Source organism: Felis catus, chromosome C1 (genome assembly GCF_018350175.1).
Source record: "Felis catus isolate Fca126 chromosome C1, F.catus_Fca126_mat1.0, whole genome shotgun sequence".
Classification (NCBI taxonomy): Eukaryota; Metazoa; Chordata; class Mammalia; order Carnivora; family Felidae; genus Felis; species Felis catus.
In genome coordinates, this window is record NC_058375.1 from 68,258,642 (window position 1) to 68,274,148 (window position 15,507).

A 15,507-nucleotide genomic window follows, 5' to 3' on the forward strand; every position below is an offset into this window, starting at 1 on the left:
GGCCAAGGGTAGAGCTCTGGAATTCAGAGGAGTGTTTCTATTTATGGCACGTTAGATAGTCACATGGCTATGAAACATGAATTTGGATGCCAAATGAATAACAAGTTTGAAGGCTGAGTGCCAAGTGACTTTAAACATCTGTGAAGTGAAAATATCCCTGAACCAAGGCATGCTACTGTATCGCAAACAATTACTGTTACTGATCATTTTTCTGCTTTAGATAAAGTGCATCTCTTTTGGTGGGAGCAGGTACTAAAGGCTTTGTGAACTGTAATTAATCAAATCGCAAATGGACCCAACACCCTCGACCCCCTCCCCTCCCCCCCCCCCCCCCCCCCCCCCGCGCGGACACGTGTACACACACACACACACACACACACACTTTTTTGGTAAATCCATACAAACAAACTCACAACTTCTTAATATCTCAAAGAAAAAAACTGGTGATTTGTTACCAAGGAAGATACATTTCACCTTCTCACTTCTCCAAGATTCATTGTAACGCAGAATCAGGTGGAGCAGGGAGATACCTTGAAAATCTGCCCCTTTACCCCTGCTTTTGGTATATTAATGACTACAAGATGTTGAATGCTTATTTGAGCAGTTAGAAGAACCGCTTCCCAAAAGGAAAAAGAAGTGGGAACAGACCCAGAGGAGCAATAAGTTAGTGGACAGGTCTCAAGAGCTCTCAACATCAGCACGTTCCAGAGCTTAGTAACAAAGCTGAGACTATTCCATGATCTCTCCATCAACGTCAGCTCTAACATTTTCTTTCATTATGACTTTTAGAACATAACTTCTCTTTCATAAACTTCAAGTATTTTTCTGACATCGTAATTTATTGCACGATGCTAAAAAATTAGCATTCCGCCATTGCCTTTTTTGTCCTAGTCGTGAAACGCTTTAGAGAACTAGAAAGAGGGGGAAATGCGTATGTGAAGCCATGCATTAAATGTAGGTTCCTCTTTAAAGGATGGGGTAGAACAGAAATGTCCTGCTTCCAAAATGCTTATTTTGATTTTGAAGAGCCCTCTTGCCTAGGTGCTGTTCTTTTCTTCGTTTACTTTTCTTTCAATTGTCTCGCTTTTCTCCACACATCCCTGATGCAGATTAGCACAGGCCTCCAAGCCCCAGGCATCAAAGGAATTAGGTCAGACCCAGAAGAAATCAGGTTGCAGGCAAGAAAAAAAAAATTTAATAAAATAGAAGCTATGCCAGCCTGGTACTTCTGTATTCCTTCAGGCAGACTAAGGAGCCCTGGCCTTAGATGTGACAGTATTCAGTAATAGGGATGCGGGGAGAAAAGCAGAAAAGATGTTTGAGAGACCAAAGATTTTAACAGTATTAGCAACATGATGATATGCTGAATTTATTTAAAGCTAGTCTGTCTATGCTGCTTGGGCAGGGTGGGTTCTCAGCCTAAAAACAATATTAGCAACTAAAGATAATTCCAGGGAAAATCTAGTGTGATATCTGCTTGCCTAGCACTTAGATTTTGAAAGAAAAAAAAAAAACTGTTTTGTACTTGTATTATACCTGAGATTAGTGGTCTCCTAAAGCATATGTATCTGTCTCCAAGAAAAGTCAGTTTATGTTAGCATGTTTAATGCTTCTTTATACTATCGGGTTTTGGGTTATGCTAAGGACAAAAGAAGAGAGAGAGAGATTTTATTAGATGTCCACGCTCAGTTCATTCTCCAGATGACCATTTTAGGTGCCATTATTACTGCCTCTGAAGTGATTGGAGGAGTAATTCGAATTCAACCTATCACATTATCCAAGGGCATTCTATGAATAGCTGCAACCCAGAGCAAGTTCTGGCAAAGCTGCAAGGCAGCCTATCAAAGTCAGCAATAGCATTCAAGAGTGTTTTCCAGAGTTAGCGAATGCAGATGAGAATATTTATATGTGATCTCTCAAACTATAGAAAGTATTTTGGGAAAGATATTTTTCACAATCCTTAGATTAGCCATTATGTATTTTCTAAGCATTTTAAAGGGGGTTTGGGAACCATGAAAGAAATCTTTGGGTGATGCTAGCCACATTTGCACGTTATCCCATTTAATCCTCCCAGGAGCCCCCTGAGGAAGATCTTAGTGTCTTTAGCGTCTCCTCCTATGATAAGAAATTGAGACACAAGCATTAAGCAACTTGCCCAAGACCTTAGAAGGTAGCAGGGACAAAATTTGAACTCAGGGCATCTGAATGAAGCTCTACTGGTTTCTCCACCTTGCTGCAAGCAGTTTTAAGTTTAAAAAAAGGCAAGATCTCTTTGAGTTTCTGAATGTAGTAAATCTCAGCTTGGAGAGCTTGTGAGAGCCCTCAGACGTACGTTAAAGAGATAAAAAAACGGTTATTATCAGTACTCTTATTATCAGTAAGATAATTTTAAGAAAGGAAAAATATTATCCTAACTAGCATATCCTGAGATATTATTTAAAGACAGATATATGGGGCGCCTGGGTGGTTCAGTCGGTTAAGCGGCCGACTTCAGCTCAGGTCACGATCTCGCGGTCCGTGAGTTCGAGCCCCGCGTCGGGCTCTGGGCTGACAGCTCAGAGCCTGGAGCCTGCTTCCGATTCTGTGTCTCCCTTTCTCTCTGCCCCTCCCCCGTTCATGCTCTGTCTCTCTCTGTCTCAAAGATAAATAAAACGTTAAAAAAATTTTAAAAAATACAGACAGATATATGTGTTTTTCTTGCATAAAATAATATAATACTCACTATAAGGGATATCGTATTATTCCCAATTTGAAGAAAGAGAAATTGAGTCAGAGAGATGTTGAGCAATTTCCCCCAGGTTATCAGCTAGAAAGGAGAAGTGCCAGGATTTAGGCCAGGGAAGCCTGGTTCTAGAGACAGTATATTTAACCTCCAGCTCCCCAGGTCATTGTTAACTGATTCATTATATCACATCGTATGTAAAGGAGTGGAGTTTTGTTAAATGATTATGTTGTGAATATAAATGAATACCAATCATTAAGGACATGTTTTACATATGCACGGCTTTTGTCTAGAACTACCTTTTCTCTTCATTATCTACCTAATTCTTCTTACTTATCTTTTAAAATCCATTTTAAACATTTTAACATTAGCCTTCTGGGATTCATCAGTGTGCTTTACAAGCCCTTCTGTCCTCACAGGAGGGCTGTAATGGCATCTTTTACATCGTGCAGTATTGCTGTACTTAACTTTTTCTCCAGCTGGACTCTAAGCCTCTTGAGGGAAGAAGGAACTCCATCTTGTATGACTTTATATCACTAGTAATAGTGCTTGTCATGTGGCAGGTGCCCCAAATAACTTGGGTTGATGAATGAATAAAAAAATAAAATGATGTGTAAATACTTCGTTGGAGTAGATGATTGGATGCAAGAAGGATGATGGATGGAGATATGAAAGAATAACTGCCATATACATACAGGAAATACGTGCATCAGTCCAATGTATGTGCCAACCTTATGTTTTTTTAATTTTCATTTACTTTTGAGATAGAGAGAGAGAGAGATAGACAGAGTGTGAGTGGGGGAGGGGCAGAGAGAGAGGGAGACGCAGAATCTGAAGCAGGCTCCAGGCTCTGAGCTGTCAGCACAGAGCCTGATACGGGGCTCGAACTCACAAGCTGCAAGATCATGACCTGAGCTGAAGTCGGATGCTTAACCGACTGAGCCACCCAGGAACCCCCCAACTTTAGATGAACAGAAATTCTTGGACATATTTCTTTAAAAAGAAACAATATTTAATGGACTCATTTTCCTACCTTATCTTTAAATACCATTCTTTCTTCCATTGCTGCCTTTCAATAGCCATTAATTATGATTCATCAAATTAGTGGTAAATTTGCTCTCGGAAAATTTCTCTACTTGTTTGCAATATGTGTATCTAAGCTTTTAAGCTTGATCTCATTCCTCTTAAGTCAGACATCCTAGATGCCTTTGGATGGAGATACTGCATCATATTCTCTGGCTCCCTAGCTGAAGCCCTCCATTTCTTTCCACCATTTGCCTGGCAGGTGCTACTTGGAGATTTGGCCTCTGTTACACCCTCCTAGATGTTAGCCATGAAAATAGCAAGAAATCCTAAACCTACTGCCAAGTGTGAATCTTCTACTTCAGAACAGATTTTTCATCCTGGTCCTAACAAGGAATAAACCACATAATATTTCCAATATTTTAATATGATGCCATTCCAAATGGCAGATTATATTTACCTACCTGTCAGAGCAAGAATAAAAAGAATGTTTTCTTCATTAATAACCATACATTGTAAGAAAACATTAATTTCACCTAAAAAAAAACCCACAGAAATTTCAGGCTACCATCATGGGTGCCTCTATGATACCATTTATGAATATAATACTCTGTTAAGAATGCAATTACCAGAGGCGCCTGGGTGGCGCAGTCAGTTAAGCGTCCGACTTCAGCCAGGTCACGATCTCGCGGTCCGGGAGTTCGAGCCCCGCGTCAGGCTCTGGGCTGATGGCTCGGAGTCTGGAGCCTGTTTCCGATTCTGTGTCTCCCTCTCTCTCTGCCCCTCCCCCGTTCATTCTCTGTCTCTCTCGGTCCCAAAAATAAATAAAAAGCGTTGAAAAAATTTAAAAAAAAAATAATGCAATTACCAGAGAAACATTTCTCCATGAAGGATTTGGGGTTTATAACCAGAGAGATATTATCCACCGCTTTGAGAGTTGCTTTGGACAATTACTAGTCAAAGCTTAAAGATATAAAGGAATGTAAAGATTGGCCTTTTACTTGAAGTCAATAGTTCACTGATTTTTGTCAAGAAAAAGAGTTCACTGGATTTCCTTTTACACTATCAAACAGCTTCTCATTTTTGATCTGATAGACTAATTATTTTCCACAGTGGTATAATTTATCCCTTTAATTATTTCTTCAGATATTGATAGAGAGCCCACCCTTTGTCAGGCACTACAGTGTAATGTATTTTCTGACTAGTGGTTAAATATCTTGTTTCTCTCTCACTGTGTTTTTGCCCTCAATGACCCAGCGTTTATGACTACACAAACCAGCCGGTCAAAATCTACAAACGAAATAACATGGGGGGCAAAATATACATGTGTGCCAGTTTATTTTAATTAATAGTAATAGCAGCCTCCCGGCTTACATAATGTTAAACTCTTAGAGATTTAAGTCAGCTAAAGAATAGATGAATTCAAATTGTTGTCGGTTGCTACTGAAAGGCAAAAAGGGAAACTGGAATCTTGCCATTTTCTGGTTATGTAAATTAGAAAGTATGCAAAATCTCCATTCAATTCTTGTTTTAGCCAAATACTTGTGTGTAAAATTGAGGCACTACCACAGTATGGGAGTTGTGTGTGTGCGTGTGTGTGTGTGTGTGTATTATATATATATTTTTTTTTTTTAATTTTTTAACTATGATACTGTATTCATAGAAGTATACCTAAACCTATACGGGATGCAAACGACAAGGAAACTGAGCCACTAAGTGTAAGAAGTTTGTCCAAGTGGCCTGAAAAACCAATAGATTCATATACAAAAGTCATTGCAATTTTTAAAGTTCACCAACATAATCTCTTAAACCAAATTAAAAATTACAAGTTGGAAAATATTTGTGGGTTATCAAAACATTCTTTATGTCTGGCCTGCTCTGTGCTGACTCATAGTCTTGCAAGTCTCATGGGATGCTTCTTTAACACATTTCACCTTTCTTTCTTCGGTTTGTAGGGTAGAAAGAGTCCCTTTAACTCCTGAAGACAGTAAATCACAGATTGTGTGGTGGTTCTCAGAAGACACTTAAAGAACTGAATTGGATGCTCTCCATAGCACCCTTGCCAAAAGAGTTCGGAAATGACTTCCAGCTTCCCACAGTAATAAAATGGCACTGTTTGGCATCTTTAAGGTAATAAAAGTGAATTTTTTCCATTCTAGTAAATGAGAAGAGAGGCCTGGTTGTTTTAAAAACTGATTAAAATTCATGTGTTTTCCTCAAATTATAGAGCATGATATGAGCACACTTACACGTGAACTTCAGACCACCTCAGAGCATTATTATATCCAGCTCTCTGAGGGAAACAGGATGTGCTAGTGGGTCAGTGGAAGGGAGCCTGGGAAGGACCCATCAGGTGCTGTGAATACTGAGGCCATCATTCAATAGGTGGCACTCTTCCCTCTGAGTCAGTGAATGAATTCGAAGCGTGCTCTTTGGAGGATGTTATTTTGCTTGAAGGAAACATTGTGGAAGTTCGTAAGTGTTTCTGGCACTGTTAAACAGCTGCTGAGTCTAATCGCAGACTCTGGCTGTATTTTGGTGATGGGAAAAGCTCTAGAAAACAGGTTTCGTGTCTTTAAGAAAGCGGCTTATGCAAGGCATTATCGTCATTTGTATACAAGACGTTTTGAAATTCAGTTTCACTCTCTTCACCTTTCAAAGGAAAATCTTTTGTCATTCCTATTTGACTCATAGGGTCTAGGAGGAAGTTTGATCATCTTCCATTTCCCATCTGGTTATTCATAAGGCACCTGCATGTCTGTGATTTCTCCTAGACTACACAATGTTACCGACTGACAACAAACATTTTATAAAGGAAGGCCACCTTTCAGAAAAGGCACCTGAACATTAGAAGCTTGTCAGCCAAAGGCACGGGATATAGCTTTCTATCCTTCTTCCTTATTTCAACTGTACCAGAAACCGAAATTATAATTGCGCTAGCCAGAAAAGAGAAGATTGATACTTTTTACATGTAGTCCAACCCACATTTGTCTTTGTTTAATATGCTGCAATTAGAAGGCTATTACAAACAAATTAGTAGTATCATGGAAGAAATTTTAATGACTTACTGATTTCAATTATTGCCAAATACCTTCATCTAACCGTCCCATTCTTAATTGAGAGACGCCAGTGTGTGTATTTATATAATCTCTTTGTTAAAATTATGCAATAGTGGCCTCAGTAGTTAGGGGCTAGTCCATTAATCAGGTAGACAAAACTCTTACAGAGGTTAAACAGATTATTACAAAAGTAGCAGGATATAGACACACCCAGTTTAACAATAGTGGGGAAGGAGGTGTCCCCAACAAAGATATGATAAGAGGAAGGGGAAACATCACTGCAACTCTTAACGATGGTCTGTAAACACTTGAGTTCATGTTTATTAAGCCCGTGACAGCTCACTTCAACAAAGACAGAATTAGATGTACATGCTAATGCCTTTTGCTCACAAATACTCCCAGTGAGTCTGACCCAAATCAGAACATCCGACTTCAGTGGGTAGCCATCTGTGATGAAAAGGGGAATGTTTCCTTCTGGATCAGCCCTGAAATACCAGTGGAGACAGTGTTCCTGCAGCTAGTCCTTGATTTTCACCTTCAAGTACGTATTTACCTACTAAATGATGTGATCTCCAGACTCATCAAAGAGGTTTAAGAAAGAAAAGTGTAGTTAGTCCCTGATACATAGCTAATCATCCACAAAATATGACCCAACATGTTTATAGACCTATACTTGCCCTTATTCCTTTGTAATGTGATTTAGCCATTCCTCTCAATATTCGAGCAATGTGCTTTTCATGGCCATGGAACATATTTAACTATGAACAGAGAAGTCAATCAGTAAGTATTTACTGAATGAATAGGTAAATGAATAAACACATTAAACTGAATTTCTCATTTTTCTCATTGCTAAAATGGAGGTAATCTTACTTTTAGTAACTATGTAAGGGCAAGAACTTTCATGTTCTTGATTTTTTCAAGTGTAATAAATTTATCCCTAAATACAGAAACTGTACTGTGCTACCCTAAACAACCTTCCTGCTTAAAAGTATTAAAAGTTAAAAAAAAATAGCAAATTCAACATCTCTTACATTAGCAGAAACTTTCTAAAGAGTTTATAATTACACTTGAGTTTGTCCCCTTTTCTCTCCCTTGTTACCTTTTCTAGAACTTAAATTATTTATCTTCTACATTCCAAATATTATTATATATTTGTTGTAGATAAAACAATCACTTTCTTTCAAACATTTCTAATTGTGATTTTTAAATCTAACGTGTATAATTTGTACCCACTGTATAAAATTCCATTTATCCATTCATTTCACATATGTCAGTTGAGTGTCTACCATATATAAGATAACCTACCAAAATTCAAGGATGCAACAGAAAATATTCAACTTCTCTTTATTCCTTGTGTTTCAGATGTCACCTAATGCCACTGGTTTACTTTGATTTGGCCAGGGATCTTAAGTGATCATACAGGCTAAAGCTGGGCCTTTACGAGAGTGGTGCTGAAAGTTGTCCATACTTAGGAAGCATCTGTGACTATGTATGTAGTAAAACAGGTTCTGAATTTCATTCCCCTGGAATCAGGCTCAGTAGATTTGGCACAGAGCCCAGAAATCTGTGGCATTTCTAACAAGCTTCTCAGGTAATTCTCAGGCAAGTGGTCTTCAGAACATGCATTGAGAATCACTGTTTTACAAATTAAAGAGATTTTTTTTTTCTTTTCATGCCATGCTTCATTCTAGGTACAACACACATCTTCTTTTCCTTCCTCATTATATGCTCCCTATAAAACATGATTTAAATGTTCCTGAATTGTGCTTTATAATTACAGAAAAATCTGTTGTGACCCACAAGGACTACTACAGTATTTTTCATCCTTCTAAAATGGATAGGGGTTAATGAGGGGTATTAAATGCGATTTTTTTTACAAAGTCACATTTTGATATGAAAAACACTTTAACTACCATGGTTCAACTCTAAGTTAGTAATTCGTTATGATGAAAATTATGGATTTTTAATCATTAACTTTGACTATCATTTTACAAGATAATTTTCACAAGTTTCCACCAGGTGCTTTTCTTTTATGCTTTCTTTTGTAATCTTCCCTTAAAATATTCCATTGGGTCCTAATATGAATTTTTCCTCAGTCCCTTGGAAGCAAGAGAGAGAAGTAAGATCTATTCTGCTTCCTATGCCAAAAATACCTTACCTCAAACTCTTTGAATGGATTATTTCTCTCCATAAGCCCTTCAGTAATATGGCAATGTCATAGGTTGTGAACACAATGACATTATTTAAGGTCAGAATAGATAGAAAAATCTGTGACTAGCCTCTACTTCTTGTATTAGGGTCTACCATTCTCCCTTAGAAATGTTGGCTTCTTATTTCATAATTTGAGTTCCAGACATGGTTTTCTTGCTACTAAGGTTGATAGGTCATTTCTTTAAGAAAGTTGGATATGGGGCGCCTGGGTGGCGCAGTCGGTTAAGCGTCCGACTTCAGCCAGGTCACGATCTCGCGGTCCGTGAGTTTGAGCCCCGCGTCAGGCTCTGGGCTGATGGCTCGGAGCCTGGAGCCTGTTTCCGATTCTGTGTCTTCCTCTCTCTCTGCCCCTCCCCCGTTCATGCTCTGTCTCTCTCTGTCCCAAAAATAAATAAAAAACGTTGAAAAAAAATTTAAAAAAAAAAAAAGAAAGTTGGATATATTTCTAACCTTTTCTAATTTGAATATTGCCATTGCGTGATCTGGTGACATTTTTATTTTTTTCATTTAAATTTAATTAACTTACAGTGTTATATTAATTTCGGGTCTACAATAGTGATTCACTAATTCTGTACATCACTCAGGGCTCATCAGGACAAGTGCACTCCGTAATCCCCATCGCGTATTTCACTCATCCCCCCACACACCTCACCTCCAGTAACTATCAGTTTGTTCCCTACAGTTCAGAGTCTGTTCTTTTGTTTGTCTTCCTTGCGACTTTCTTTTTAGAGAAATCAATAATCCCCAAGCTGCCTTAGGAGATTTCAGTTGCTATTAGCCCTAAGGACAACCTCCAGTCAAATGTGGCACCATTTAGACACTTGCTTTGCATAACAGTACCACATTTACTTTTATTTTTCCTTCCCTTTAAAAAAAAATCTTTTTTAAGAGGCTCACTTGGAAACAGGTCATAGTAGACCATTTTCAAATGTTCAGTTTCTTTAAATGCTCTAAGCACATTCACTTGAATAATCCAGCTCACTAAAGACCGAAATCTATTCTAGCTATTTGTGAAAACATAGTGCCCAACACCTACCTGTCCAACAAAGACGTTAGGGCTAATCAAAACAAAATGAACCATAATAGCTCCCCCTCCAAAATGAAATAAAAAATGGATTTTTATTTTGAAAATTTAAAAGACTAAATAAATTTGAAACGCTGCTTTAAAATATATATTTCCACATGATAATATGCCCTTGGGCCTGGAAACAATTATAATAAAATTTTGTGGGGAAAACCCCCCACTGTTTTTGTGGTGGCATTTCTGCCATGGTTCCAATTAGAATTCCTATAAATCTTGGAATTGAGCAAATAGGGAAATAAAAATCTCATAAAATACCTGTCTGTATTCAAGCTGAAAAAAATGAATTTGGATAGGATTCCAAATCAAACTTTCTAACTTGTTGAAGTTGATGTTATACCTGTTTTTCAATCTGTGGCAATCTGTGGCAACTTACCTAAACAGTTCCAAGTTAAAATAGAATGTAGACTTTGATCTTTCCTTTTTAAATGAAATCATGATAATTTTGGCTCAATTACCTACACTAATGTAACCATTTCCCCACATGGGGTTCTGTTAGAAGCTACAAATAAAAAAACGACTGAAAGGTTTTCTCCACAAATAATAGCAAGGCTGAGAATCCAGGAATCCAATGCGCTGTGGACCAGTGACAGACCACGCAATGGAACTCAGCCTCAAAATGGGCAAAGGAGGGGCACCTGGGTGGCTCAGTCAGTTAAGTGTCTGACTCTTGGTTTCAGCTCAGGTCAGAATCTGATGGTTTTGAGTTCAAGCCCCACACCAGGCTCTGTGCACGGAGGCTGCTTGGGATTCTGTCTCTCTCTTTGCCCCTCCCCCGCTCACTCTGTCTCTCTCCCAAAATAAATAAATAAACTTAAAAAAAATGGACAAAGGAACTTTTTATCAACAACTTTACAACGATAAAATGTAAAGTAGAACACATTTACACTTTTGATTGTTTCCTTTTCAGCAACCTCGTACAGAAAGTTTTCTTTATCTTTTTAAATGTCATAACTGCATAATTGTAAATGTTATGCAAATTATCTATTACTAGCTGAATGAAAATTCCAAAATACTAAGCATCATCAAACTTTAGAAAATACACAAATATCTGTAGGACAGTATTTTCAAATGATGCATAGAGGTAAATACAAATGCCTTTTGAATCATGGGCAACGCTTTAAAAAAATCTTAAAGTAGGAAAATCCCTTGAGGAGAGGCCTGACTCCCTTTATGAATGAAAAATGTTGCCATGAGGTAGAGGGGATCCATCTGGGGTTTTAGTCCATCTTATCCCATCAGAGAGGACACCACTAAAGTATGTTTCTCACAGTGAAAATATCTCATGGTGAAGGTTGACCTACCTTCACTGTCTTTTAGAAATGTGTTATTGGAAAAGGATAAGTATTCTAGGTCTACCATAAGCAGTCAAGAAATTAGATGTAGTCATAAGTAGGTGACAGCTTTTGTCTGGTGGGCTTGTAATTGTAACGAAAGCTCAGAGCTCTTTTCTTTTCTTGTAAATCCTAATTTACAGATGCAGAATTATATAAAAACAAGGAAAGAAAAACAGAAAGGCAAAAAAAAAAGGGGGGGAGCAAACTAGCCTATAATCTACTTCTTATAATCACTTACCAATAATGCCAAAGTGAAAACAGATTATTAAATTAGATAATGCTTTGGATAGGAAAAATGTATTTAAAGCACTCTATTTGAAAACATTCGTACCATAATTCTCATCAACATATTGAGTATTATCCTTCCTCCAGAAGACTTCAATATCATTAGATGTCTATCTCTTACACTTTAGTGTTTATGAAGGCTTTGTTTGTTTGTTTGTATTTATCTATCTGTCATCTATCAACAATCCATCTGCCTTAGTGGAGGCCAGATGGGTCCAGTAGCTAAAACTACAGAAGAAGCTCTCCTAGGTTGTTGTTGGGAAGTTCAATATTATTGCATCCCTAATAGCAGCTGCTTCTGTTTGAACTCAGGGTTATGGAAGATGAACTACATTAAATGGTAAATCATTAAATATCAGCTGAGTAAAAGCACTGTGGTGCGGTCCCTGCTTCAATCACCAGCCTCTGCCTTCTTACGTGAAAAGTCGCTCTTCACAATCACACAGTGGAACACTGACAGAAGGCCAAGGCTGAAACCACACAAAAAAACGCAAATGGCATCTTTTGGGTTTTCAGTTGGCGAGGAAATGATCATGAGCAAATATTCAGCCATGGAGCTGAAGCACAACATTGCATTTCACACAGCTATAAAATATTTAGGAATGCATAATCCCTTTAGAGCCTCATTTTCTTCTCCTCTTACGTGTTTATTCTCCAGGAAAAGAAAAACAACTGTTTAAATTATGTCCACCTAATACCTTAGATTTACTGCAAAGCCTACAATTTGCTGGTTTCCTTTTACTATTGATCCTCTTTTTACTTATGGGGATGTGAACATCACAACCAGAGATACTCATACTTATTCGAAACTAACACTGTACAATAATGGATGCCATAAAGTAAGGTTTCGGGACTGTTACAAAAATTAGACCCTTCTCACCCACCTGAATGCGGTGGCAGAATAATCTCCAATGGCAATTACAGCTGTAACATCCCATTCCCTGCGTGGCTCAGCTTCCTAGCAGGACACTCACTACTACAAGCCGTGTCACAAGACAATGGTCTTTCTTTATCTTTATGCTGCATGTGCTTTCATGGCGCCTTGCTGCACCATGGGTTTGTCTTCTCCGCATAAATGTTGGGGCTATCACTCCAGTGTCAGACCAGATGCCAGTGTCGTGGCAAGATACTGGAGGTAACCACAGAGCATCCTCAGCTCCATATTCTTCTCACCTCCCCTGAATATACAGTCTGCCAATCAGTTTTACGATATGCTTATTTGGCAAAAGTATCCTGTCCTGTCGTTGCCACACTCATCTCTGCTGGAAACATATTACTTTCTATAGAAGGTAGAAAGAGGGTCTCTAAAATGCCCTTAGTAGTTACACGTACAGACGCATTTCACTCAACAGATGAAAGGAAGAATTTTCTCTTCATTTCTATAAAAAGATGTCATAAAATTATTTTTATACCAGTTATAAAACAAATGAAATGTTGAGGAAAAAATTGTTCACTAACACCCTACTTATTTTTAAAATACCTGAAACTTTAAAAGGATACACATTTTTATATCCATCGAACTTCTTTTTTTTTTTTTTTGGTAGGAACTGTATTATTTTATACATTAGAAAGGCGTATTTCATCGTAAAAAATCTATCTTTTCATTGCTGTATTAATGAGCACCTACCTCCAGTAAAAATATCATGGAATATCTTATATGCACAATGTCACATTTTGTTTAGGAAAGAAACGATCATACTCTTGTAACAAATTATAAGGCCTGGAAGGTCATCTTATTGTGTGACCTTAGGAAAATATTTATCAGCTGTTTGTCACCATTTTCTTGTTAGAATAGCGGCAATAATAATGCCAACCTCACGCATGTGTGAAAATAAAATAATGGAATAAGTGCTTGTCATAATACCTGGCACATATTAAACTCTTAGAATAAGTGAAATGTGTTTTTTGTTCCAAAGCATATGTAATGTGTCTCAAAACTTTACTAGGTAGTTTACCACGTTTCCTACAGTTTCTGCCCATTCCCTACTCTGCTGTGCATTTACTAAAAAGACTCCTTTTTATAGCTTCTCGTGCCACATGTTTTATCCACTGGAAATCTTTCAGAGACCAACCGGTGAGACCAACTTGCAAATATATTAACGGAAAACACACATGGCATGTGGCTGGCTACCTCTTCTGGGACATAAATAGACAAACAGAAAATGTCACTAATGTCACAGTGTCATGTTTTCGAAGAAATAGAAATCTTCATGAACCGCTAGACATCAGTTTGCTAACACGAAAAAGAAAAGACAACAATTTTGACAAAATTAAACTTAACCCTATGGGACCTGGTTATCCTCATGTTAGCTGCCTTTAAGATGTTATTGGCCTACACCCATATTCAGGTCAAACTCAAGATAACCGAGTATTATTTAGCAGCATTGGAGAGGGATTGAGGGGGAGGCAGGCATGTCCAGGACATCATCTAGAGGACAGAAGCAGGACATATACTTATTATTCAATACTGTCTTGTCATTGTGTTAAAATATATCCATCCAGACAACCCAGAATGTTCATTGGGCAGAAATGAGGCCCTAGAACCTGTAAGGGTTTGTGTACCTGAGAGCAAGGCACACGAGTGAGTCGCAATTTATAATGGAATTCGTAACTCAGATTCTGGATACTGAATAATCTAGCACAACTACAAGAATTGTTCAGTGCAGTGTTTCGAAATTTTGTCAATCAACTTCCTCTTATTTTCTCATCCCCGTAATAATGCTATGCACATATATGTGCTGTATGAATAACGAAGACAGAAGCGTAAGTATTTCATGACAAAATGCTACCTGAAATGTAAAAAGAAACCACTTAATTAATTCTTAAACCACTTAGACTAATTTCATCAGAGATTAAGTCATTCAACAAGTCACGTCATTACGGAAGCCAAGGTTAAATTGCTCTTTCTAAAAAAAAAGAAAGCCAATCTTTAAAGAGCTTTACAAAAATGAAAGAACTGATTGATCTCGCCTCCCTCTCCTCCTGAAAGAAAAGTGATCTATCTATCTACCAATGTATCCGGCTCTCTGTATAGTCACTCGCTCTTATCTGTACTGCTTACAAAGTTTCCAAGGACAGTACATTTTAGGATGCTAGTGCACATTTCATTTCCTAAGGACACCTCAATTTCTTTTCATTTTCGGAGAAGATGAATTTTGTCACTGAGCAGTCCAGACCCATGTTGCTTAAAAGGAGTCAGTTTCACACCAGCATTTACGGAAAGCCCAAGCTTGGGTGTCAGAGAGCATCCAAGAAGCGATGAAGCATCACTCGCAACTGCCATCTGTTGAGCGTTTTCCCGACAGCTGTATCTCTTGACCATCACAAATGTAGATAATCGCAAGAGGCATGAAGGAAGTGCCCAGCAGTCAGACACAGAGGAAAATTCCATGTTCATCTGTGAAACAACACTGCTTTTAATTGCCCCATAATGATTTTCTAACAGACACAATGGTATGTAGTGTAGTCTTAGAGTTGATTTAAAGCACACAATAAACCACAGTGCAGCTGAAAAACCAACTGAGACTTCTTAGTGCCAGGAAGGTTTTCGTCCTACGTGAACACTTAAGAGCATTTTCACCAGCTACTCTGTCCACAATCCACTTTTACCAAAAATAATTGCCTCTCTCGTGGTGCCGGGGCAGTTTTGAAAAGTAAATGAACATTTTTATTTCAAATATCGGCGAAGCAAAGTTCTGGTTTTAGTTTTAATCTTTGAGAGATATAATCCTAAAATAAGTTCACTGGCCGGGTGATGGCCCCAATCTTGCTTTCCTGATTTTTTTAAAA

The 15,507-nt window shown here is 38.0% G+C and overlaps 1 protein-coding gene across 1 annotated transcript in view; it reads left to right on the forward strand.

Annotated features, from left to right (window-relative positions):
• Positions 1-15,507, forward strand: part of ADGRL2 (adhesion G protein-coupled receptor L2) — a 623,946-nt gene that overhangs the window by 95,312 nt on the left and 513,127 nt on the right. Inside the window, exon 2 of the mRNA XM_045036067.1 lies at positions 5,701-5,875. The gene's annotated coding sequence lies outside the window, so the exon portion shown is untranslated. The remainder of the gene's footprint in view (positions 1-5,700; positions 5,876-15,507) is intronic.